We start from the raw sequence: 25,679 nt of genomic DNA on the forward strand, positions 1-25,679 counted from the left end.
ACGAAAGCACAACACCGGGTGTCACGCCCCTTGATCCATCACCTACACCACCTTCTACTTCGCAAGACATTTAGACATTCAGCCCTATATATATATATATATATATATATATATATATATATATATATATATATATATATATATATATATATATATATATATATATATATATATATATATCAGACCGGTATTCTGGAGGTCGTGGGTTCGGATCCCACCCGGCGGGCATTTTTTCACCACTTTCTTTTCGACTAAAAAAATTCTTCATCTCTTTCTATGACCCACCACAACCTCCCCTTTGCTTTCCGAGGTTTTCTTGACTGGCAACCCCTATTTTCTATATATATATATATATATATATATATATATATATATATATATATATATATAGAGAGAGAGAGAGAGAGAGAGAGAGAGAGAGTACTTTTGAATTGCTAAGCATGAATTTTTCTTTTAAATTTACTTATTCATTCATTTGTTTGTTTGTTTGAACGGTCTCCCTGATATAACAGGTACAGGAAAGAAAATGAGCTAGTTTTTAACATTTAGCCTTGCGGTAAAAAAAGTTCCCACCGAACGGCGGACCCGGAACAGGCACTGCCGTAATAAACAAGGACGCGGCGCACGGCCCCTTCGAACTTCCGTGCTACCGTATGCAGCAGGAAGAGAGAGGGACGACCGCGCAGCAATCGCGGCGACCGAAACTCATTTACGACGACAGCGCAAAAAGTAAGCGGAAGAGAAGAGGTCGGCCGCAGCGAACACCTGTGGGAAACTCGGGGCCCATCGTGGAGTGGTCGCCAAGTGCCCGGAGGGCATCCGTGCGCCTCTTCGATTGCGACACTTCACACTGGCGGGGAAAGAACTTGGACAAAGGGCCGCACCACAGGGCCACCGCATGCTCCGTGGGAGGACGCTTCGATAAAGCTGCCTCTCCGCCCACAGCTACCCGCCGAACCTGTTGCTATATGCCATCTCGCTGAGGGCGTGTACACTTGCGACAGAACAAGGGGGAGAGGGTTTCGTCACAAAGCGCGCGAAAGGAGGCGTTGTTGCAGGAGCAAATATACAGCAAACCGTCATTATAACGAAATCTCTTAGTCTATCGAAGCTTTTCACTGTTCCAATTGCATCACAGAAAGAGCCAATCACGCCCACTCTTAACGAAGTACTGCTTAGAACAAAAGTTCGCTTTTCGTCCCCAGGACTTCGTTGTAACGGAGATTCACTGTAGCTGATCAGCGCAGGTCTACACACGCAGCTGCGCTCATGAGATCGCACTCGAGGTGATCAGGGAAACGAAAAAGGCACCGCTTAGCTGCGTCCCAAAATCTCGCGTCGATTTCGTGTGAAACGACCCGCGTAGTAGCCGCACATTTTAAGTGGAGAACGATTGCCTCTCGTTTGAGAAGCGAGCGTGCACCCCCCCCCCCCACCCACACACACACACGTACACACACACACAAACACACGTACACACACAACACACACATATTGTATTGTTTAATCGTAACCTACTTGAAAATATATCGTCCTACTTACGACTGTAGCCTTTCGTGTCAGTTCGGAAAACAACTATTTGTTGTCAAAACGTGGACAATAACACACTGCACGGTACTGAATTTGATTGGAGAGTCACTACCGAGGTTACGAACGAAATTAGTATTTCGCAACAGCTTTTTTTAGGGGCGAAGCCCTTAGGGGCTCGGGCTGTCGGCGTCTCATGTTGTCGTCATCGTAACCGTCGTCTCATGTAGCCACGGTACTAAAAACACCGGGACCCTTGTTTATAAACGCCTCGCGCTGCAACGCTTCGTAACGCGCACTAAAAGAACACCGGGACACTCGTTTACGCCTCGCGCTAGAACGCTTCGTGCTTCAGAGACGACACTTTTACAGCAAAGCTGTATACCTCTACCCCCAACGGTTTCATCACCGTTGGCAAAAACGCCAAGCTAGGCGCAAGAATACATTCATACGCTGCATGCTTCGCCCCACCCCAGATTTCACGTTAGTGGAGATGGCCCGAGTTTAAGGCAACAAAACTCAACTGCCAACCGGCGCAATCCGTTCAGTACAGGAGGGAAGGTGGAATTGAAAGCAAGTTGGCCGCTTACGAAGAAATGGCACAAAGTAAGATGTCGTCACATCGCAACCCTAGAGGACACGGTTGTCAAGGGCTAGTCACTAACCGAGAACAAATTAACGAATGAACTTTACTTTTAATCGCAGATCACGAAAGAGTTCGCGAGCACTGCCGGCTGCAAGGCGGTCTTCCCGAACGCAAACAAATCGGTAGATAAACAGAACACACTGTCGACCTGCTTCCGAGCGAATCAAAAAAAAAAAAAAAAGAAACATAAGAGAAAAATAAGAACAGCAGACGATACGCGGATCACAGCACCCGCCAGCGTTTCTGTACGGAAACGACACGGGCAGTCATAAATATGGGTCACACTGTACACGCGTTACAAGGCACAATGCGCATTGTTGGCACCCAAATATACGACCGGCTAAAGGACAAACGTCCCACCAGAATGGAGACATTTGTTTAGCGTCCCTCCAGATGGACAATGACGTGCCACATGGGTCCGTCTCTGAAGTACGCGAACCGAAAATAAAAGCCCCACCAGCATACGCGTGCTGCAGATGAGCACGAGACGCACATATACATATACACGCAAACAGCGACACAAACCTTTCTTGCTTACATCGTTACACAAACGGCTGGTAGACGAGATCAAATATCTAAACATAGCAAGGAGTGGTCCGTAGTTGGTTGCGCGCGCACCCTGTGGGAAAATAGAAAAAAAAAAAATCTGTCGTGCAGATGGGCCGTTTCATAGCCGTGGAGAGAGAGAGAGAGAGAGAGAGAGAGAGAGAGAGAGAGAGAGAGAGAGAGAGAGAGAGAGAGAGAGAGAGAGAGAGAGAGAGAGAGAGAGAGAGAGAGAGAGAGAGACTTAAGGGGGGACACTGGTCTTAAAACAATTTCTTTTAATTTTCAAGCAAGCTTTGTGAAACTTGTCAGTCTTGCTGCTTTTCTTTCACTGATTTCAGATATGCCATTATTTTCTCAGTAGGTCAATTAGTTCCCAAGATAATTAGCACTAATTAGCCATTTTTAGTCAAGCAATAGACAAAACAGTGTTGGTCATAAAACTGTAATATTTATATTTTCCAATACTATGAACCCTGGTGAGTGCAATAATCGAAGCAGTTTTTTCATGCATCGCTTGGAACTAATTTTACAGCTTGTTAAACTTCGGTGTTTGAAATGGGCACTCAAAATGGCTCCTTGCCACTGGTGCTACCAAAGTTTAATGAGCTGTAAAATTAGTTCCAAGCGATGCATCAAAAAACTGCTTCGATTATTGCACTCACCAGGGTTCATAGTATTGGAAAATATAAATATTACAGTTTTATGACTAACACTGTTTTGTCTATTGCTTGACTAAAAATGGCTAATTAGTGCTAATTATCTTGGGAACTAATTGACCTACTGAGAAAATAATGGCATATCTGAAATCAGTGGGAGAAAAGCAGCAAGACTGACAAGTTTCACAAAGTTCACTAGAAAATTAAAAGGGGCTGTTTTAAGACCAGTGTCCCCCCTTAATGAACACTTAGTGTTATGCCCACTAACGGCAGGGCTCGATCGCTACTTTATATGGGAGAGAACCGAAGCTTGTGCAGAGGGTGTGTATGTGACAGCTTTGTCGTTTGTGATTTGTGATTGGGCAGGACATTTCAACCGCATTCCCTCGAAAGGGAAAAGCCATCAAGACGGTTGGGACGTGCGGGACCGGACGATGTTCACAGAGCTTTTGGCCTTCGGCCCCACCGCTACCTTGTACGAATGTGAAGGAATGGACCGTATGCCTTTGTCATACAAGATCTTTCCCCACTAGCTCGTAAGCGGCTACCTTGCCAGCGGGGTCCACACCGGTCGTCTACGAGAGACGCTGCAGAAACGTCGGAACTCCGAACACCAACACTGCTAATAAAAGAAGGGCTGAAGCCGCGGGAAGGTCTTTCTGCAGCTCCACCGTCTAATTTCTTACACAGCGAGCACAATACTCGATTTGGCCCCGGAAATAGCAAACGTTGCGCCTACAAGCCGAAGCCTCATAAAAGGGCGCCACTAGGAGGCGCCATACACTCGATTTTCATGTGCGGTGTCTCCACTAACAGACACGTATATTTCGTGCTTCTCTCTTTCTTGACGGGTCCCCACAAAACGCCACCACCTGCCCGTGTTGTTGACCGATACGGCGGCAAAGCAAGCAAGCAGGGGGGCCTCCCGGGATGCTCCTCAAATGCTTTTCGCAGCAATAAAACGGGGCGGCCTGAACGCGCATTCGCAGACTTGGAACGCCAACGCTGCACTTATGTATATGCGGATAACGACGACCTCGCTACATTCAAACGCAAAGTCGGCACAAGCGCAGCTCAGCAGCACACGCAAGGCAACGAAGGCAGCGAAGGTGCGGCATCATCGAAGGTGCGTCGAGAGTGACTCAAGTTTGAAATCCCCAGAACTCCACCTACGCGCGACCTCTAAAGGCTAGTCGAAAACACCCGTAAAGGTTAGCAAAAAGGAAGACAGGCCTTCAGGCTTCATCCCCAAGGGGGTGTGTTACCGTGGCCTTGTTTTGCGAGCGTGCTCGCGGTCAACTTTCGCTCGTTCGGCCGAACGCCTCGCCGCAGGAAACCGGCTGCTAATGGGCGCCGCAGCCTTCCGCCCTGCAGCAGCAGCTCCGAGGCACTTAGCGCGACCGCCGCTCTGCTACTATATCCGGGAACGAAACTGACAAGGAAAGGTGTAGCCACGAAAAGAAATAATAATAAAAAAAAAAACGTACGCCTGATAGTAGGCCAGTAGAAGAGGCTGGCTCAGTTTGCCGTGGCCCTGCTGGCTTCCCTGCGGAGCGTGATCGGGCTGCCATTGGCGACAGGCGAACCTCTCGCAGATTTGCCCGCTCGTATTGTAGGCGCTGCTGGGTGTGTCCGGAGGACGGTAAATGTTGATTCGGAGCTCCAATTACACAGTGCGGCCAAGCAAGCCTACACATACAGGTCCGCCAATTTAAACACGCAGAGGGAACTCAGGTGGAACACGTATACCAGTGGCACCCTCTATTTGTTATGCCTGATTCGCGGCAGCAGCGGAGCGCCTGCCGCGTCTGCTTCTATCGCCCTTTATTTTGTACAAATCCATCATTGTTTCTATCATGAACCACTGATTGATTATGAGGTTTTAACGCGCCGACGCTACACAGGCGATGAGGCGCGCCGTAGTGGAGGGCTCCAGATTAATTTGAACCAATTCGCCTAGCAGCACATTTTATTGCGTAATGTTGCCATGCAGCAGCGTAATCGGATTTACAGAAGCTCCAGGCCGTGCGAAAGCGAAACCTCTTTCTTCGTAGGAGCGGACGGAAGTACGCACGCGCGCGCACGCACACAGAGAGACTGCTCACAAGAAAGGAACACCTCCGGCGGCGCGCACGTGCACTTGTTCCCCCCTCCCCCGGGGTCGTACCCGTACCGAGGAAGTTGCGCTTCGGAGGATTCGGTTGGGGTGGCCTGCCGTGACCACCCACTGACCTCACTTTCGAGATGCTTTCACGGGTCCTCCTGGTTGCCCTGTTCGTCATCGCAGCGACGAGAACGCGGCACATTGCGGCGACCGGCCCCTGCTTGGAAGACTAATGGTGCGTGGACTCAAAGGCCCCAACATCGTTTGCCTTGGGGCTCCATCGGAGAAGCCAACCTTTTCATGTTCAAGTCGTCACCTCTCCTTCTTACCGCCACACCCCTAATTATGTACTGCGGCAGGCTGATTCTAGCCTAGGCGTAACTGAGCTGCCGTAGCCACACTTCGACGTCGACAACTCATTCTCCACGGCGCGGAAGGGAGACCAAAAAGATGCACCCCTTTTGTTGTGACGCACCGCTCTTCGCGCCTTGTTAACTACGCCGCGTTCTCAGTGGGGCCATTTGTTGCCTCTTTTGAGGTACCCAGAAACGACCCAGCGGTTAGCCCCTTCACGGAACAAACGCTTAGGGCTTTCGCCGTACAGACAGCGAGGCGGCTACAACCTTGACATGCCTTGACATTTCACGCTGCGTTCATTGCACCTGCAGAAGCAGTGCCATTTCGCAGGAACAACTGCACTGTCTGTGCGAAGCCTCGCGAAAGTGGTTGGTGGTGAGAGTTTATAGCTGTTAAGTGCGCCAACACAACTGCGTCAACACAAATCGAGCACACAGCCGAAACCGCACTGCTGGCAGCAACTACCGCAATCATAGCCCACCATTTTTATTTTAAATGGGTTCTTGATCAAACGCATGTTTAGCAGAAGCTACACCGGATTCACACGTTTGGGCGCTCTCTCCACCAATGACAGACAACGTCCGCCGGGAAAGGAACCCGAAATTCAAATTTTGGAGACGCTACATCCGGGCTGCGAGGCGCGCCGTAGTGGAGGGCCTCGGAAAAATTTCGGCCCTCGGGGGATTTAGAGAGACACACAACCGATTTTTGTGGCGTCTGTCCTTTAATTGATTGATTGATTGATTGATTGGTTGATTGATTGATTGTAGGGTTTAACGCGCCGACGCAACGCAGGCGATGAGGCGCGCCGTAGTGGAGGGCTACGGATTAATTTTGACCACCTGGGGATCTTTAACGTGCGCCGAAATCTCGAACAAACGGGCGTTTTTGCTTTTCGCCTCCATCAGAAAAGCGGCCGCCGCGGCCGGGAATCGAACCCGCGACCTCGTGCTCAGCAGCGCAACGCCTTAGCCACTGGGCTACCGCGGCGGGTGTCTGTCCTTTAGCTTATATGAAAGTCAGCGTTTTACATAATGGGATAACCGCAAGAAATTTTCAAATAAACTGGCGGAAATAACTGCAGGCAAGGAGATAAAAATACGGCGAATTGACAAATAATGTATAAAACTTAATATAAATCATGTTTATTTTGAAGTTGAAAGACTGCACTTTACTATTGTTTTATCTGGGGACAAGTTCTTAAACACCTCTTTTCATCTCACATAACGTTGCCGCACGTTTCACTGTCATGGTTGGCAGAATTTGTTTCAGCAGCATACGTAAAAGGCTGGTAGACCTGTAAATTCCGCTTTCAAACATTTTATGGCCCTATCAGGAAAACCGCTTCTGTTGAATGTGTTTCAAGCGATGCCCTTTTATTTGAGATAGATGGCATATTCACCACAAAAATCGGTTGTCTGCAGCCCCTTTAACGTGCGCCGAAATCTCGACAAACGGGCGCTTTCGCTTTTCGTCTCCATTTGAAAGAGCGGCCGCCGCGGGCGTCCTCGAAATGCCCTAGCCCCGCGGATGGTCGCCGGAAGAAGCTGGGCAGCGCTCACCACTCTTCTCGGCCGCGTCGGTTGGTTCCAATCTTTGTCGTAATGTACCGCCAATGTACGTCTTCATTCTGCGAACTTTAAACAGAACTGTTAAAATGTCTCCGCAATAGCCTGTCATTAGTGCAATAAGTACGCGGTTGTACGTTCTAATAAAGCTTAAATGCACGTGACTTGCCGTTACAAACGAGAGGAGACCAGAAAGGAGGCGCAGTGCAAATAACAACAAAAACGGCAGCACTAACAATTTTATGCGCATGCCAGGTCTGGCCGTTCTATCACGCCAATTGAAAACGCTCTTTTTCGTGGGTTGCGCACGGATAGGCTTGGTCTCCGTTCCAATGTGTTTCTTAGCAACGTAAGAAAAGTAGCCCTGCCTTAGACAAAGGTCCTGAACCACGTTTAGCTTTCCAAATACGGCGAACAAAACACCTCCACTGAGTTGTAAATGTAGCCACAAAACGCAATGGCGCCTACCCTTAGGCCGAAAATTCCGGCTCAGAATACCAGGCTTCCTCCGTTCTCCAGGGGCCGTTTCTGCTACCAATAGAGTCGCCACCAAGTTCCAGGAACATACTCTAAAGCATCGATGAAATGTTTGCTGTGCTGCAAGGTCAGTTTTGCAATTCACAATCTTCTGCTGGCGATGGCTGTAACTATCCCAGCGCGTCCATGCCCGACCGAAATAGTGAAAACTTTATTCCAGAGCTGCTTTGCGACAGATTCTATCGACCCGTTTATGCGGTGCAGCTGTTGTGCGCAGTTCAGGCCCTTTCACTGAGCTCTCTCGAACAGAAAGAAAGAAAGAAAGAAAGAAAGAAGGAAAAAAAAAGCAAGTAAGCAAGCAACAGACTCGCACTGAAAGCTGCCTGAGCAATGTCACATATGCCGTAAGTGAAATGAAATACACGCGAGCAAACAGGCAGGACGCAAAAAAAAAAAAAAGAAAGAACTCCCACGCTGGGATTCGAACCCGGAACTCGCGCTTGACAGACGAACATGATACCTATTTTCTGGTATTCGTGAAATGTGGAACACTGTTGGTCCTTTCCCCGCTGATAAGGCAGCGAGGTAGGTTGAAAGGTGAACGCGGCTGATGTGTCCCCACGCCTAGACGAACACCGGCTTGCACATGGCCGGAGTCGCAACCCTTGTGGCGAAAAGGGGACTATCCCGTGAACACTGCGCCACCACGAGCCCGGACGCAAGTGGGCGGGAAAAGACGACTCAGTTAACCTCCTTGCCGGAAACGCCCCAGGGAAAACAGAAGCCTTCCCAGCAGGGCATTGTACAGCGGCGAAGCCGGCTTTAAGGGGCACAGTGCTCTAGAGAGCTGCCACGGGGTCTTATGGAAGTATTTAATAAAGGCCCTTGGACCATCACAAATTGATGTGAGACTTGTTATAGTGTCCCTAGAAAAATCGCTTCCCAGAAAAGCACTCGCGTGGGGTGGTGAAGCCGCTTTTAAAGGGGCCCAGTAAGTAGTGCCTTCCGGCGTCTTACGAAAGAATCTAATTGAAGGCCCCAGTGCCTCCCTACTCTAGTCTCAAACGATTTATACGGTGCCTGGAAAAAATTCCTTCCCAGCAATGTGTCTGTGACTCTGTGTATGGTAGTGAAGCCAACTTTAAAGCCGATCGGTGTGTAGCTGGGCGACTTAATTAAGCGTCAATCCGCAAAGTCCCACTTGGGAAGTTCAGCATTTTTTTTCCCTGCGTAGGTTTAAGAGGTAGGTTTCCCTGCAGAGGTTTAAGAGCAACTAAATTCTTAAGGCGATTAAAGCAAATCAAAATGCAATGCTGCTCCGAAAAAAAGCAAAAAAAAAAATCCGAATAAACTCAAAATCCAAATCACGTTACGTTACCCTAATTCTCATTTTCAGCACATCCAGCGAAATCGCCCGACGTCGCCTGACGCCTCACGCGCCTCCAAGGGCTACAACGTCGGATAGTCCAAAGGGGTACACAAAGCGCAGGGTGTGTGTACAACAGAGATGCAGCGCACAACGCGCGGTCGGGTAAGCAGCGCAGGCGTAAATGCCGCAATACGGCTCGTGCCTCGAAACAGCTGCGTCAGTCCACGCTCGTGAAGACAGCTGGAAACGGCATCCGGCCATTCGCGTCAGCGTTCCCAGTCGGACAGAGCTGCGCGGACGTGCTGATGCCGGACACCCCGCTCCACGGGCGGCGGCACGCAAAAACAGGAGCACAGGGGCTATCTCCATTGTTTCTATACTTCCGCTGAACACACCGAGCGTTTGTTGTTCTTCCAAAAGCAGAGAAGCGTTGCGCGCAGGTGCACTTTCCCGCCCAGACACGCAGGTGATGAAAGGGTACCGCGTCTACGGCGGACGTTTCCTTCTCGATGCGCCAACGAGAATTATATACGCTCACCGAGACAGCCGGAGAGATCATTTTCCTCCACTCCTAGCTGACAGTTCGGCCAGCGCAAGATGAAATGACACGAAAAACACAGCCCGGCACGATTCTGAAACCTCCGCGATTTCGCGCGGTTTCCCAAGGCAGCGCACGCAGTGTTCCGTCCGCCCCACCTTTATTTCACTGTCATCCACGGAAAACGAAACTAAACCGCTAAAACTAAACAAAAAAAAAAAGTTCCGCAATCTCGCCTCGAAAGTGGCGGCGGTGTCCCCATTCGAGGCGTATCACTGGCAGCTGTGTCCACCCCGACGCGCAGATTCACATCAGGGGTCTGTCTGTCTGACTGGTCTGACACCAGCAGCGAATACAATGAGCGGGCCCCAAGGAGCTTAGAGAAAGGGACGCTTCTCGCGCATCGAGTGACTTCACCGCAGCGGGGGAAGCCAGGGATATATAAACTCCGCACGAATCTCCGGGGGCGTCACGCATCAACAGGCAACAAACGCCATTACGCGGCGCGCCTAAGTGGCGGGCTCTGGCCATGGAAGCGCGCGCAAGGTGACTGCGCAAGGGGGCGTGACTTGCCGCCACCGCTCGTTACCCCACGAAGAAGCAACGAAGAAAGGTGAAAGTGGAAAGGAACGAGAGGTGGTGGCAAAAATAATTCACAAAAAAAAAAGAGTAAGGGGAGGCGAAACCGTCGACCGAAGAAGAGAAAGCGCAGGCGCGATATGTATATATACGAGATCTATGCGGCGAAGAAATGCAGTTCATCAAACACGGAGCAACAACGCGTCGACTGGCACAGGAAGCGTCAGGACCCCCCCCTTCTCTCTCTCCAACCGTTTTCCGGTCGGTGCGGGAAAGAGAAAGGAGCAGGCGGGAGCGAGAAAAGCGGATCGGACGTTCCTCGGATGGCTCGCGTTGTTGCGCGCTCGGGTTCCCCGATTCAAGTAATGAGAGAGAGAGAAATAAAGGCGTTCGTCTGGCTTTCTCCGTTTCTCCGCGCGTTAATAAGATTCAGAGAAGAGAGGCAACTGGCCCGATGTCGAAGGAGAGGGAAGATCGGGGAAGGGAAATAGAGAGAGATAAGTGAGGAATGTGAGCGCGATCGCGGATTGAGGCCGGACCGGAGAAACTGACGTGCGGAAAAAAAAAGAAAAGGGGGGGAGTTAGGGAGGCGACCGCTGTTGCCAGAAAGCAAACCGGCGTCCCGCTTCTGTTTGTCGTATGTGCTCGTACAGCAGGTTTTCTCTTTCTGCCCGGCAGACGGTTCGCACGGGAGGGTTTTTCTCATCGAACGCCCATTTCTGCGGCGAACGCGGCGCGCGACGGGAGAGGTACGCCATCGTGAGCGATGGTGCCGCAGAGCGGAAGTCATGCTGCTGCCGCGAACAAGATGCACGTGTTTTTGCGTACGCCCCCCTTTTCTCCTTGGCAGCGTCCGCCAGCCGCAACAGCCGCATTCAATCAAAAAGGCTCTTGTTTACACAGATGCCGCGAGTGGTGAGGCTCGTCTTTCGATACAAACAAGGAGTCGCTGGCATACCGTGGCTTTCAACGAACTTCAAAATCAACCGGTAACTAAGCCACACCACTGAAAAAAAGAAATTAAACTCTTGGAAACATTTTACAAACGCATGTCTGTAACTACCCTCCATCACAGGCCGTCACTTCTGTTTGCGACGCTTGCGTACAAAAATGTCAATTTCTGACTCTTTTTGAAGGAACTACTACCTCACACGTGCCTCGACAGGGCAGAGTCGGCGTTTTCGAACGTACACCACCACCGTTCAGACGCACAACTATGGGCCGATTTCTCCTTGAACCGCCGTTAGGAACGAAAAGTTGTCGCCAAGAAGGCTACTGTTTCTTTCTTGCTGTTGCCTCACGATGAGCGCTACTGTTTTGGTGTCAGGGTCATTTGGCGATTGCACCATTTCGATCGAAATATACTCCAGAAGTTGAACTGGAGCACGACACGTTCGAGGAAGGTAAATTAACCACACCGATTTTTTGTCCATCCTCCCAGAAATTCAGGGTAGGCAACACAAAGACGCATTTCGGTAGACGTGTACCCATCTGTATTTCACAACGGCGCATCCCGCAAGCCGCGGTGCCCGAACTAGAGCAAGGATGACTGCCGCCACTCCCGTTGTACCGCCGCATCGCTGGCGCATGGTATGGTAACACCCACAAGACAAGACGGCCTTACAACTCCGCTCATGATCACCAATCAACCCGAGGCCAACACAATATGCGCCGCCGTACGCTGATCTTTTCTTCAAACTCGCCCACCGCATCGCCGCAGTTGCCTCCCAGTAATGGTTACCGTGCGCTAAAGCTTTCGTCCTGTCTCATAGGTGTTTTGCGTGTGCACTATCCGCCGTTCGAGACACCAAGCGCCGGCGGCAAAATCCGCACGCGGGAGAGCCCGGTCGGCGTTTATGTACTTACGCGCCTCTAACAAACACCTCCGCCCACCACCAGCAGCTTCGTGCGCCTCGTGCTTGCAGCATCGGATCGCGCCCTGCATATCGCGAATTCCGATCACTCGGCTGGGCCAGCGACAACACGCACCGTAGAAGGCGCGCAGGCTAATGGCGCACGGAGGCCGGCCGTGTCTCGGTCGGTCGGTAGAAAAATACACAGGGCACACCTCGCCTTCACAGCATCCTCCCCCCTCCCTTGTGTACAGGGAGTGCGGCGACACCGACTAGGCGCAAAAGGTCGTTCGTTCTTCGTTTACAAGCCGCGAGCGCGAACACATACAGCGGGTCGGCCAGGGTACTGGTGTATATGCGCTGTGATTGAGCGTGCACCGAGACCGAAATGAAATAAACATACACCGTCGTACACACGAACAAAAAACGAAGGGCAGACAACGTTTTCATTATTTTTTTGCCGGCGCAAGCATTCATCCTAATAGAAGTTGAAACCATAGGAGCAGGGAATCGATGCCGAAGGCTCGTGACTTACGGCATCGTGACCTGCGTTGTATTGGACGTACCTACAGCGCGTAACCGACTTTCCCCGAGTACACATTTCAGGTCACGGCTGATTCTAATTACCCTGCCCAGATTCATGTTCAACTGGCCTTCTAACGCCCACGATAACACACAGGGTCGCGTTGATATTACACTCATCAATTCACCACTCGCCCAGCCTCCGCAGAAACCTCGAAGAAGTGCCCGGACCAACATGCGCTGGTAGCAGACGGTCTGAACGACACACCGAAAGAAGAAGAACAACAACAAAAAATGGGGGCAAAAAGACGCAACAGGCGCGGGGCCTAGAGGCGGCAGACTCCTGTTGCAGGTGCATCCGTAAATATACATGAGGAGCAGCCCGGGCACAGTTTCCCGGGCGGTTCCGCCCTGCGCGTTGATACATCGCTGTCGTGGCTGCAGCGTGCATACTTTCGCCCGCGTTCTTCTCACGCGCTGTGTCACTCCAGTGCAATTGGTAAATGCGCGGGAAATTCAAACGATTAATTTGCGGTTCTACGGACGAGGCCAGAATCAGATTGGGAGTCTCATGCGCCGAGGCTACATATCTGGAGCTGTGAGGCACGCCTTCATTTGCTCAAGAGCTTAGGACACCTAGCCTTCGAGAACCACACTGAGACCTCCACCGTGGCCTGCTCCTCATGCCACACACCGACGAAGCCAACAATGCACCGCGTGCCAGCGGCTCGCGGCGGAGAGAAGAAACCATCTGCCATCAAGTCCTCCCAAGGCATCGCTTATCCCGTGCCGAGCGCACAAAACGGAGACTGTCATGTTCCTGTGGACTTTTGCAAATAGCACGCGGGGACGGATACGAGAATGTATAGATGTCCCCACATCCCTTACCGGCTTTCCCCAACCCTGACATGACCAGAGTCACCCTGCTTCAAAATAAAGAATAATCACCACCATTGTGAAGTCCTACGGGTAAGTTTAAACCACCAGCGATTCTTTTTAGGTTAACCGATCATTCGCGGACGCGCCTCTTTGTTGGCTGCAGCCGAAAGACAGCCACAGCTCTGCCACGAGCGTGAGGGATTCGCATAGAGCAGCGTAAGTGCGGACGCTTGTGCTTCTTAACGGGCATCTTTAGGACAGGTCAACGAACAGTGGAAAGGACGATAGGAGCAACGCTTAGGGTAGGGAGCGAGCATGGGAACAATCCGGATGGAAGACATCGAAGCTCAAATGGTGAAAGAAGTGAAAATCGTCACACAAAAAGAACTGGCCATGTAGTGAGGTCATTTTGTTGCCCTGGTGGTAACCATTGGACCACCAGTGCAATAGTGCTAGAAGATCATTAACTCGACGGAGGGAGGAAATAATGAACTAGGGCAATGCAAGGCAGGAAAGGCTGCCGAAGACCAAGGCGGAGGCCTTCGTACTGCAGTGTATTCACAAGCGGGCTGATGATGGTGATGACGATTTCGGCCTCATGAAAACAAAACATCCACTTTCAGGAGGGCGCACGTGGCATCCATATAGCTGGTGGCGCGACGAACTTCGAGATGCGTCCTTAGTGCCTTCATTCGGGGTCAAAACGACAAGGTGCACTGCGCAAATGCCACACGGTTGGCGATGACCACACGGTTGCAGTCCGACGACAAAAAGGAGAAAAAGACTGCTCCTGCCTGCCTCTGCAAGGTTAGCTCGTCGCGCACTCCCTATGAGAGCTTCGAGGCACCCTGCCTGCTCTGTCGTCACTAAGACGTTGCCGCGGCAGGCAACGGCTCGCGTACTGCGGCGACACTCACCCGCGGTAGGACCCCGCCCACGATCCCGCTCGACTTCACTGTTATTAAAGTTTGCTCCTCCTCCTTCCCCCGCCATCTCGCACGTAACAGCTACCGCTGTAAAATGTCGCCGCATCCGGGAGCACAACCATAATCGATTTCTGCGACACGACGCCAGAACCACCGAGCACAACGCGCCGACACAGAGAACCTCTTGCGTACAACTATCCACTGCGAGCAGACTGATCTCGCTGAAGTGGACGGCCGGCAGGAACTGCTCAAGAAAAGCAAGCCAGTCTCGCCTGGCGCTTTGCGAGTCAGTTCGCCTCGGCGTTTCGTTCCCTTGCATGGGGCGCAACGTCGTCCGGCGCGAGCCATTGTCAAGAACAAGGCACAGCCCAGCTACGCCTGCTTGTTTGTCGCAACTTGCGCATTCGTAATGGGTCGTTTTCTGCACGGCAGCGGCACCTCCAAATGACCCACGCAGATGAGCAAGGAGAGAGCCATATCCGAATGGCCACGCTTCACCCGCTCAGGCGGCACCATCTCGCGCAAGGCAGGCGCGGGCATTTCGGCGCTGAGAAAAAGAAAAAAAATACTGAAACAAAAATAGTAATACACAGTAAAACTATACACCACACAACGTAAATTTCAAGTCGCCCAGCGCAGGACATTTAGCAAGGCCGGTTTCGACATAACGAATGCCGCCTCACTCGCCATTTTCGGTCTCGTACAGAGAGAACATTACCGGGCCCATAAACAACTACAGACACCGCGGCTCCTTGTTTCGTCGACAGTTCTTTAGGAAGGCCAGACGTTCTGGCGATTCACACCCTCGCCGCGTCAGTTGTCTTCAAAAGCAGCTCGGTCTTACTATTACTTTAGCGTCTGCGATCGGGGAATTATTTCAGGATAAAAAATAAAGGAAGCTCACACTAACGCGTAAGACTTGAAGGTAACGAGGTTGTACGCAACCTTCACGACCATCACGGCGGTTAAAGTGCACGGTTGCAGCCGATTTGCCTCGCCTTCGCTGCCGCAACGACCTTTACTCTATTGTTGCATAAGTGTGAGCATCTTTCTTTTTTTTTTTTTCTCAGTGAAATCATTGGACATCGCCTAGGAGAGGCGTAAGCTATGACGCGTCTTTCTCGTTCCGACGAGAAAGTGTTGCCACAATTACGGCGAACGCTGGAGTCTTTTGTCTTTCTTTCTGACCAATCTTGGCCAATCTCCCTAAGTGGGTATGCTTGGCTTGGCAAATCGATTGATTGATTGATTGATTGATTGGTTGATTGATTGATTGTGGTGTTTAACGCGCCGACGCAACGCAGGCGATGAGGCGCGCCGTAGTCGAGGGCTCCGGATTAATTTTGACCACCTGGGGATCTTTAACGTGCGCTGAAATCTCGTACACACGGGCGTTTTAGCTTTTCGCCTCCATCAGAAAAGCGGCCGCCGCGGCCGGGAATCGAACCCGCGACCTCGTGCTCAGCTTGACTTGGCAAACGTGCGCAGGGAACGCTGGGCGGTCGCCGCGAGGTCCGCGCTCACGTGCGCGCGCTCAGCAACTTCTTTGTATTTTTAACTACGGACACGAAAAATAACGATTTGCTAAACAGCTTCGCTGTTAGAAAGTATTGGTAGTTTTTCTAAATGGCCAACACATGTCTGCAGAAGAACGTTTTTCACATACTGTTCCAAAAGGACAACTTCATTTTATTATACAGGATGTGTTATTTTCTCGACGTGTTGTTATGACTCACTGGCGCCATGTTTGCGCGGGTCAGTCGCCCGCCGGTCGACCATCCCACCGCTGCCACCAGTTGTTGCGTCTTGTAGCGACCGCAGTCTGCTGGTAGCGGGGCCGGTCGCCGTCGCTCCGTCGAGCCAGGACTAGGGGAGAGCTTAGAGCAAACTCAACGGGTTTATTTATATTTTTACCGTCAGCTGTCTTCTGTCTTCATCTCGACAACTCACTGTAAAAATGTAAATGAACCCGTTGAGTTTGCTCTAAGCTCTCCCCTAGTCCTGGCTCGACGGAGCGACGGCGACCGGCCCCGCTACCAGCAGACTGCGGTCGCTACAAGACGCAACAGTGTGTACATCGCCGTGCACCCACTTTGTGTAGGTGGCTCCAGTTTAATGGCGTATGCGCCACTAAAAAAAGAAAGAAAGAAAGAAAGAAAGAAAGAAAGAAAGAAAGAGAAATTGAATGGATGTGGAGGGGGAAATTTAGTGGTGGACCTAACAATGCGTGGTCTCCTAATCCCTCTCCCTCGCGAACACAAGGCTCCGCCCGATGCGCGCGTCTTTGGGTAAAGTCCGCAACACGGCGTTTCTCGCGCGCCCCTCGCCCACCGGGCCAACCGTCCTTTGCGTTCTAACCATCCCCAAGATAAGGTTTTCTCGCTTTAGCACAACCGCATGTGCAGCTTCCCCGCTCATGGCAGTACTTTCAACAGTGATTACTCTGTAGTTATTTAGCGAAATGTAAAGTATCTTCGCGCAGTTAATATTTGGGCTGAAAACTTGCTTTGTGCACACTTTCAAGTATTGCACGTTGCCTGACTAAGTTCCAGAGCCATGGAAACTATCCCATACAAACAAATGCATGGGGAGTAAGATTTGACAACGAATTGCACAATACCTGTTCAGAATCCTGGAAACTTCTTTACAGTTGTCATCTCCACGTTGACTTCTTGCTTTATGCCAAATATCACTTTCCTGAAGTGGTTTTGCTAGGTTCCTGAGAGGACGGAATTTTGAGCGAGAAAGCTGGGCATGATTGGCTGCATTTAGCTCCTTTTGCCGTCCACCGGTGTCGGCATTTCGTCGCCGTCATTCATAATCCATCTTCACTGCCCCCCTATTCAGCCCTGCACTCGCCGCACGCTCCAGTTGACAACGCGTACAAGCACTAGCGGAACGGTTCGAGACGCTGTGCGACGGACGCGCCCCGTCACCACTTCGACTTGACGCGACCGGGCCCTAGCAGCGAGGTCGGCAGTGATGCGAACGGAGCGCCGGCTCGGCTGACGTCCCCCTCTCTCCACGTGATCTATCGTTCTCTGTTCTCCCGCTCTGCTTCCGCGGATCGACGGCGCAATTTTTTTGCCGACATGCCTGTCTTATCGCTCACGGGACAAGAAAAATACGTTTTTGCGAATTTGGAAGCTTTCTTGCTCGTGGAATTGAAATAATAACGACTCTACCACGAGCATTCGGTGACCGGGCATACTTGTCGGTTTTGAGTTCAAGCTATGGACGTTTTAAACTTCAAGAGGCGGAATTCGGCAGGACTTGTAGATTTCTCTACGGACGGCGACATCACAAATACACGCTCCTGTCGGCACATTATACATGCACGTCCACACAGACGAATGGCCGCCAGTGACGAGAAGCTATCGGTTTACGGACGGACAGACGGACGGGTCGCAGGTAGCCGGTGCTACTACACGACGGCTGGAGCTACCGGGCATGTATACGTGAACCTCCGGAAGCTGTTGTCCGAGTATATACAGCATGGGTGATTGTAAGCAGTAACCAAGAAGCAAAGATTCTTGGGCCGTCCCTTCCGATTGGGCTTCAGGACCGCATTCCAAAAGCGGTGTGCGCGGCAAAAATACCAACTCAGCGGTTTACGGGCGGCAGACAGGTGCCGCGTGCTATGCGACGCAACAAGTTTGGGGTAGGTACGACCGCAGAGTCAGCGGCGCAGCGAACCGTGGGAAAGCAGCAACCATAATAGGCATGTGCAGACTACCGTGCTGCGGTGGCACATGTCCGTTTTCCCGTGATTCCCCCTTACATAATATGTCAATAATGTGTACATACCGCATTTTCTCGGCTCTAAGCAACCTCGCTCCCCCTCGAAAAAAAGAAAACAAAACATTAATTTCGAACTGTGCACAATTAAAGACACATTTGCTTCGAACCTACGAACTAAGCCCCCACTGGAACCATTACGGGTTCAAAAAAAGAAAGGAGCTTAAATCATGAAAATGCAGTGTGCGTGCGTGCGCGCGCGCGCACAGACAGATCTGTCCATCTGTTTGTTTATTCCTCCCTCCGTCCGCTTGCCCATGCGCCTGCAGTATGTGTGTCGCTCCCAAAATCTGGATTGGATTATGCTTCCCACATTAAAGCCCCGGATGTCCCTGCCTACGACGGAGCAGGTATGTATACGCGACGATGGTTTGATGGCACGCAGGCATCGGCAATAACCCGTCGGCGTCGTCGCGTGCTCGGCGCCGCTTCGGCCGCCGATCGGTGGTCACGACGGGGAAAATCCGGTCACGCGGTTCCTGCTAGCAGCAGCAGCAGCAGCAAGCACGGGCGCTATTCCCTCGGGGCGGCCCAAAGCACGGCGAGACAAGGGTAGCCGGCCGCCTATACTACCGAAGGCAACATCAACGCGTATACGCGCATTGACCGCCACCGTGCACGCATTACCGCTGTAGCTATAAATAAAGGGCGGGCCGGCGCAAATTGGCGGATAAGACCCGGAGGAGAGGGTACCGGTTTTGCCGGAAGCGGAAGTAGAGCAGTGGTGACACAGCGCGCTCGACACATAAAGCAGACGAGGCGTTTCTTCGATATACGTGTACATTTGAGTTCTCCCACAAGAGTAATTTCCCTCGCATCAATTTGGCGCGACGAGATCATGTTGCGAATCTGCACAGGTATAAGGGCGGACGGAGTAATTAATGTGTCATGTGACTTGCGCGGGGCCGGTGCGATATGGATACGCTCGTATCAATATGAACATTTCTTTCCTACGATGCTGCGGGACACTGTGTGCATACACTGCCTTAAACGCGTTACATGAAACAACACACACACGCACACACAGTATGTAAGTAGCAAGAAAAGCCTGGAGTCAATAATGTCGAGGAAGGCACAGGGGAAGTAGTACATCGCTTTTTCGTGTTGAAATAGATTTACTCGATTCTAAGCACTTATTTTTTTTTTACGATCACGTTGTCCAAAGTGAGGGGGATGCTTAGACTCGCAAGAATAATGTTTCATGTGGCAAACATTGAAAAGAAAAGTAGGTTTCCGACATAAACCCTAAACCTCGTTTACGACGGTTACTCAGTCCCCCCCCCCCCCCCCCCCTCCCCCCCTACCATTTGAGACCGTTGTGCAGCTTGGCCGCAGCTCCCAGTATCCCCAAGCAGGTCTTCTTCTGTTCCGTTAAGTTGTCTGTAATAAAAACTTCGTAAATTACTTGGCCACAACGTCAACTCGGGCCCGCTTCCACGCGTCTGAAATCTATGTTGCGATGGTTGCTTAAAACAGGGGGCACTTAGATTCACATGCAAACTTTTTTTTCCAAACTTTTCTTCCCGAAAGTAGGGGAGGGTGCTTAGAATCGCGAAAATACGGTATGTGGTCCCGAAGTGCAAAGCTTTCGGCGGCAGGTCACAGACGTCCAGCTGCTCTATCTGCATCTTTACAGCCTTGAATGAGCCAACAGCAACGCCGGCCACGTCGACATGCGGCGCTAAGGAAGCCACGCCCGCGGCAGAGCAGGGCGAAGCGCAGCAGCCTCCCACGGGCAAGGTCGCTCGGCCATTTGGCCAGGCCAGCTGGTCGACGAGCCAAGGCCGCCGCCGCGGGAACAAGCTGGTCGTCGCGTAGTTGCACCTTGCGTGTCCCCCGGGCGGCCGCCCATTCAGCGACGCCCGCTCGCGGCTCTGCTCTATCTCCAGTGCTGCTACGCTAACAAGTTATCTGAAAACAACAATTTTCGCAGTGAATGACTGAAACGCGACCACGAGGAATTTGCGAATTGTCCGGTAACTCATTTCGAACGACCTTGGACTAGTCGATTCCTGACCACGCTAAGTACGCGCAGCGGAACAGCGTCGTTATTCAGCTACAGGCCGGCCAAGAACGGAATACTATATCCGTATCAAGCAGGTTTCAGAGTTCCGGATTATCCAAACAAGACCGATTTTCGCGGTCAATGACACGTGACTCTGACAGAGTTACGGATTGTCTGGGATTTTACTTCGAACGACAGAAGTTATCGTGGACGTACCCGCATACATAGCATGATCTAAAAAGGAAAATTGGAAGCCTCGCTGGATTGGTCTGTTCTCCTTAAAAGTTAAAAACACTCCTTCCCTTCTTTTTAATTAACCCTTCTCTACCTCTCGCCAAAGCAGATGGCGGTAACACACACGCACACAGGAAGGTGGAGCGAAACGCCCACTTCCTGGCTCGCTGTCACACTAAATGCAAGGTGAAGTAAACGCACTTTCTATCCTCTGACAAATTTTAACAGCGAAGCTGTTCTTAGCCGAGGCTTCCGTGGAACGAAACGGGGTAACGCGGTCGCAGCGATGCGGATGGAGATAGCGAGGGGAGAGCAAACTCCAAGCACACATGCAGCAAGTTCGGAGAATGCTTGAACGAAACGCGCTTGTATAGGCAAAGCCAACGAGGAGGCGTTGGCAAATCTTTTCTAAACTACAAAATCCGGTGGTGATGTTTACACTGGTCAACATTGTTGAGCAAAAACAAAACACTAAGTGTATTTGAGACAAGACATCAATACCCAAGCGATATTTGCATTGTTCTTTTAATTAAAAACACATGGTCGCTCGATTTTTGCGATACAAATAAATAAATACGCCGTCAACAAACAAACAAAAAAAGCCAGCGGTTCCTTCGCGGCCGTGTTCCAAGTTCAAAAGTAACGAAATTTTCATTAAACTTTGAGAAGTTCTGTGAAGCTATGAAGTCAGTGAATCTGGGCTAATTTTATTGTGGTATAACAAAACTTGTTGCTCAGCTAGTTGGTACATACTTAAAGAAAGAAGAAGTCGTGGCGCAAACCAGACGTGGACGAAGAAGACGAGATACTTCCAACAGTTAGAAGCTGGCGCCTGTTTACGTCTTATCTTGTCTTCGTCCACGTCTAGTTTGCGCCACGATTTTTCTTTTTGTGGTAGATTGTAATTGTACACTCTTAACAAAAAAGTTTGTAAAAGGTGGTGGTGGTTGTTGTTGTGTGGGATCAGGCGGTATTAGCCTGGCCGGATATGCCGCCAATCGCTCCGTCCAAGCTCCTCCTAATTAGTCAATGTTAGGGTCCTTTCACCACGTGTTTGCCAGTTCCGTCTCCTGAAGGAAGCTTAGTAGAAGGCGCGACACGTCTCTGTGCAGCGGGCCAATGCCCCCCTGGAAATACGATGTGGTCCAGACTGCTGTGTGGGGCTGCCAGCTTTCGAATCGCAGAGAGCATTGCAATAAAAGGTAGTAACGGCTGTATTTACTCACTCCTTACGAACTTTACTACACCCCAGAACGGTACTTAGGTCCTGCCACTATAAGTGCGGAACCGTTATTAGTCTAGACCGTGCACTTAGTAACTGCAGCTTCTTAGATACTAACATTCACTGATAGTACAAAATTCTATGAAATACTGAACACAATAACTACAGCACTTTTTTCCACTCCGAATCACGATTAAAAAGTTTTTTTGCAAATTTACATGCTGACTTGTATATGCTCGCATTTAAATGCATAATTGTAAAGTTATCGCTAAAATATTTTGACGACAAGCCCACCGACTCTATTCGAGGACTTTCCGCTGCTGGCTATAAGCGCTCAGCAGATACACATTGCCACGCGTAGCTCTTTACTGGCCTTTGCATGACCAGTTCATAGTAAAGGCACTAAGTACCTACCGTAGTCTATACTGGGACAAGTACCTGGTTTGTGTTCTGTTGGTAAGTGCCACGACCTTTTTTTAAAGAGTGTAGGTACGGTAATTTGAGTTCTCTAAGTTCTCATTAGAACTTCATGGGGCAGCGGCAAAATATCATTATTGGGCCCCCTCACGCTCGATGTTCCCTTCTACGCCGGTCCACGAAGGAAACTTTATACTGCTCCAAATGGAAAACTTCGATTTGGTCGTCATCCGAGAAGGCCAGCTGCTCCCCAATTTCGATGCCGTTCGAGGAGCACGAAGTATGCAAATGTGCAATTTCTATGCGGGTCGTCTGCGAAGAACAAAGCTACTTTGCCAAGAACTCCACGTGCCCAGAACATGCAACAAGGGGATTTAAATGCTCCGGCGGCGGCCTCATTGTTATATCGTTTGAAACAATTCCTTGCGAGCACGACGATTGCTCGATAAGCAAGAAAGTATGGCGAATTTTGAGTGCGTAAGCGCGCGCGGCTGTCCAGTTCACGGCGCCGCCTCCTCTGTTTAGGAATAAGTGTAAAATCCCGCGTAAAGCCGGAAGTGGCATCGATGAAAAACCGGAAGTGCGTGGACTAGGGCGCAATCACGCGCCTGGCGCTACAATGCGCAAGTAAACCATGACGTCATCAGATGCATACGAAAATAGGTGGGTGTCAGAATGCATACAGTTTTGGGTATCTGCGATGGAATGTTTCTTTTTTTCCTGATCAACCATGAACACAATAAGGAATGAGAATGCTCCCCGACACTCAGTCTTCCGCCGAGACAATACTTGTGGGTACGGTTTGATCGTCGTCGACCCTCTTCGGCGAAGAGGTGGACCTTCGACGAATGTGCTCAGCGAATCGGCGACTGACAACACTATTTAACTTTCCCTCGATGATGATCAATGATTTCTCCTTTGAATTGGGTTGACGGTGTGCACCGTCTCGCCTATGGATGGATGGATGGAAAGGACTTTATTGGGTAAATCCTGCAGTAGGTAAAGCCCGGTTAACGGGCCGACCTCAACGTGGCCGTGCGTTGCATCCTCTTGGGCAGCCCTACTCGACAGGGACCCCTTTGCGGAGTCCGTGCCTTTCGAGCGCCTTGAGAACCTGCTGGATGGCCCACTCTTGATCCGACTTGTTGGTTGATGCGATGGCGATTTGGAGATCTGCGGGGTATTCTGTGAAGCTGACGCCGTCTTGTATGGCTGCACAGTCCCATAGGATGTGCCAGCGATTGGCCGTACCTTGTTTGCAGATGTCGCACTGTGCGCTGGGATAATCGTCGGGGTACATGTGATGGAGGAGCGCCGGTGTGAGCACCGACGCAGTTGTTGTTTATTTAATTAGCCTCCAACTCGTATGTATATACCTTTAGGTTTGCCCTACCGCTATCTCTCGCTGTGGTGTCCCTTGATCGACCTCTTCCCTGCCTTTTTTCCAATTTTTTTTCTTTGGTTCTAATCGCCCTCAACGGTGAAACCCCGGGGCCCAGGAAGCAGGACGTTCCCCTTTCGGCATTCTATTACTATGTAGTCGATTGTCTCTTTATACCTCCCACAGCCCACACACGCCTCATCCTGGGGCGAATATGTGCTCATGTAAATTCTAGTTCTCAAGCAGCTAGCCCGAGCCTCAAAGAGCAACGCACTGCTTTTATTGTTATCGTTGAAGTTCTCTCTCTCCCGATCTTTTGTGTGCCTGCTCTATAGATTCCCTATGATTCCTTTGTTTCCACCCGCCCCACCTTTGCCTCAGAGTGCCTCTGTTCCCTTCACGTTCTGTTTAAATGCTCCGGATTGGCTGTTTGCCCCGGTAATTTTGTATTTAGTCGTCAGCTTTCGCGCACTCTTCCGCCAATGAGTTCCCGTTGCTCGCGCGCCACCCGTAGGGACATTTTTTTTTTCGTTGCGCTTGGAGCTGCTCGAAACGATATTTGTACAGCGGAGCTGTTGTACAAGCCGTACGTTCGCCGCTGCAGGAAAAAGAATACCAAGAAGATGCGGAGTGCTCGTGAGCGCGCGCCCTGCGACCACCGCCGAGTCCACGGCTCGCACAGTGGCTTCAGAAAAAAAAAAAAATCCCTCCAGCGCTGTCGCCAACCGCTACCGCGCATGAGGAACACGACGATATCGATGCATATGACGATGACTACCACTAGCACAGTGCAAAGGGGCGACGGAACAAACAATAAACAATTTCCAAACTTGTACAAATGCGTGGTGACGTGTTTTTCAGTGCTCACGTAGAAAGAAATCCTGCAGCTTCGCTATAGTTCAAGCCTTGGGCAACTTGCTGCGAGCTTCGCCAGTTGAGCTGGTGGAAGTCTACAATGCTGAGGATGACTTTGCATCCACCACGTGCCGCGAAGAAGGCGACGACCTCTTCCATGCATATGACCATGATTACTAGCACCGAAACTACGCAAATCAAGAATGATACTGATGAAACTCAACTGTGCGTCCGGCAATGCTCAGTTGCAGCAGCTTCGCCATTCAAGGCTTGCGCGTGAGTGCAAGTTTCCCTGAATTTTTTTTTCTCCCGAGTGTTTGCGTTTATTCAGATCGCTGTGCAGCCGTTTTCGCAGCAAATACGCAACTGTCGAACAACAAGAAAAAAGACACTTCGCACTTATCACCGCCAACAGCCCGCCCTTCTCAACCCTTTTCACGCACGACTCACGAGCTTCTCAACGACGCGGCCGCACCGCTACCAAGAATCCCGAGTGGCCAGACCACGCACACAGTGCTCGCCGCCGCCGACACACGTGTCTAGCAGGAGCCCCAGATGACTCTCGGAGCGCGAAAAGTGGGGGGGGGGGGGGGGGGGGGGGGGTTCTTGGGACAGCTGCTGCCGGTCGTCTGCCGGGCGTCACGCCCGAGAGCGCCGGGGGCAACCGAGCAGCTAAACAAGAACCACACGCCGAATATAACACCCTCCACCACACACCAGCAGCGTGCGGGGACTGAACTGTGCCGGCCTAGCGGCCTCCTCCGTGGCTGCTTCGCGATGGAATAATAAACTGCTCGTCCGGAGGGCCGAGCAAGCCGGCTGGCTGCCAGTGAGTCAAGTGGGCGCTACACTGTGTACGTCGAGCTGACAGGATGCTGATATCCACCGGGGAAAAAATACCTTGTTCGAGCTTTCACGCCGTGAAGCAGTTGGGGTGGCTGTTTTATCAATCCCAGAATTTACACGCCATAAACTCTCTCTCTCTTTCACTTTTTTTGTGAGACTTGGACGCTTCTGTGTTATTCATCACGAAAGTACATACAACCACCGCAAACGGGAACTTCAGCTAGAAAACAGCCCCAGTTGTGCGCTACTGCGACCATTCCTGAGGAGAACGAGGCTAGAGAAGAAACTGCTCGCATGTATTCGTAGATTTGCATTAACAATGGATAGGGGTTAAACCGGTAAAACAACGACGTCACCAGGCGCGTACAGCACGT

General features: G+C 51.0%; 1 protein-coding gene across 1 annotated transcript in view; it reads right to left on the minus strand.

Annotated features, from left to right (window-relative positions):
• The window catches only part of LOC144145595 (uncharacterized), a 75,217-nt gene that overhangs the window by 43,211 nt on the left and 6,327 nt on the right, over positions 1–25,679 (minus strand). The window lies entirely within an intron of this gene.

This window comes from Haemaphysalis longicornis, unplaced genomic scaffold (genome assembly GCF_048455015.1).
Source record: "Haemaphysalis longicornis isolate Haplotype H1 unplaced genomic scaffold, Haemaphysalis longicornis Haplotype H1 scaffold_7, whole genome shotgun sequence".
Taxonomy (NCBI): Eukaryota; Metazoa; Arthropoda; class Arachnida; order Ixodida; family Ixodidae; genus Haemaphysalis; species Haemaphysalis longicornis.